This window comes from Propithecus coquereli, unplaced genomic scaffold (genome assembly GCF_000956105.1).
Source record: "Propithecus coquereli isolate 6110/MARCELLA unplaced genomic scaffold, Pcoq_1.0 Scaffold3, whole genome shotgun sequence".
In the NCBI taxonomy this organism is placed as follows: Eukaryota; Metazoa; Chordata; class Mammalia; order Primates; family Indriidae; genus Propithecus; species Propithecus coquereli.
This window is the reverse complement of record NW_012148618.1, coordinates 16339773-16341793: the sequence shown is the minus strand read 5'-3', so window position 1 is coordinate 16341793 and position 2021 is coordinate 16339773.

Below are 2021 nucleotides of genomic sequence, written 5' to 3'. Positions count from 1 at the left end.
AATAATTGGTAGATTACCAGAGGCAAGAGAGATGTTTGAAAGGACAAGCAAAGGAGGAAGGGCGATCAACAAAAAAGAGACTGCGACAGGACAGAGGGGCAGAACAAGAGGGCCGAATAGAAACTTCCAGTGATCATCCCTCTGCACGAACACCACATTCAACTATCCACACAAGCAAGCAGCTTCAGAAGAACCAAAAATCAGGTGAGCAATCCTACTACCTGGTTTTAACATTATATCAAGGAACGACACACTGAAGAGGGCAGAAGAGCCACTCTCACATTGCCTATGCCACCCCTCCCCAATGCCCCAGGAATGTCACACCAGTGTGCCAGGTGCAGAGAGAATCTGTGTGCCTGGGGCTGGGAGAGTGAAGTGATTGTGGGGCTTTGCATTGAAACTCAGGGCCGCCCTAGGACAGGGGAACACAACACAGGGCAGAATTCCGCCAGTGCCCACAGATAAAGAAATTGTGGTACGTATACACAGTGGAATATTACATAGCCACAAAAAAGAATGAAATCCTGCCATTTGCACCAACATGGATGGAACTGGAGAACATTATGTTAACTGAAATAAGCCAGCACAGAAAGACAAATTTCACATGCTCTCACTCGTATGTGGGAGCTAAATATTGAAAACAATTGCTCTCATGAAGACAGAGAGTGGAATGATGGTTACCAGAGGCTGAGAAGGGTATCGAGGAGGGGGGCATAAAGCAGGGATGGTTAATGGGTGTGAAAATACAGTTAGTTAGATAGAATGAATCATATTTGGTAGCACAACAAAGTGACTGTAATCAACAATAAGTTAGGGTATACTTTAAAATAATCAAAAGAATGAAATTGGAATGTATCTAACACAAAAGAAATGATAAATGCCTGTGGTGATGGAAACCCCAATTACCCTGAATTGATTTAGCCACATTGCAGGCCTGTATCAAAACATCACATGTACCCTATAAAGATATACGACTGTTATATACCCATAACAATTAAAAACACAAAAATAGAATATGAATTGTCAATGACTGTGTTTCTGCAATTTCATTTATATCTGGAACAACTAGGAAACTCCTCATAATCAGCCTGACTTTCTGTCAGGAAAGTAGCTTCAAGGAATCTATTACCTTTTTAAAGGATAACCAATAAATAGCTACCTCCAATATGTGATAAAATCTTTTTAAAAAATTAATATCCTTTATAGACTAAAGTTTAGCCAAATAGATCAATGAAAACAGAATAGAGAGCCTAGAAATAGATACATTGATTTATGGACATCAATTTAAAATAAAGGTGGGACTGCAAAGCAATGAGTAAAAGACTAAACTGTTTGTTACTAATGGGTGCTGGGACAACAGGATGTCCACTAGAAAATGATAAAATTTGACTCCTACCTCGTTCTATGCAAAACTCAATTCTAGATAGATTGTAAGCCTGAATGTGACAGGCAAAACAACAACAACAACAAAAATTTTACGAGATGATACAGAAGGTTCCTGTCGTCTGTTATGGACTAAATGTTTCTGTCCCTCCAAAATTGATATGTTGAAATCCTAACGCCCAGTGTGGTGATATTAGAAGGTGGGGCCTTTGGGAGGTAATTAGTTTGTGAGGGTGGAGCCTTTAGGAAAGTGTTCTTTAGCCCTCTTCCTTCCATGTGAGGATACAGCACGCAGTCCTCATCTGCACCGGGAAGAGGGCCCTCGCCAGAGCCCAGCCCAGCGCCAGCGCCAGCGTCCTGATCTTGGGCTTCCAGCCTCCATAACTGTGACAATAACTGCTGTTTATAAGCCACCTAGTCTATGGTACTTTGTTACAGCAGCCAGGACTAAGACATTATCCAAGTCAGGAAAATTTTTCTTGCATAGGACACCAAAAAACACAAATAGTGAAGGGGAGGGTAGGTAGGATGATACAGTTGACTACCTTTGAATTCAGAATCTGTGTTCATCAAAAGACACTATGAAGAGAGTACAAAAGAAAACTAAAATGTGGGAAAATATTAATAAATTCGTAATA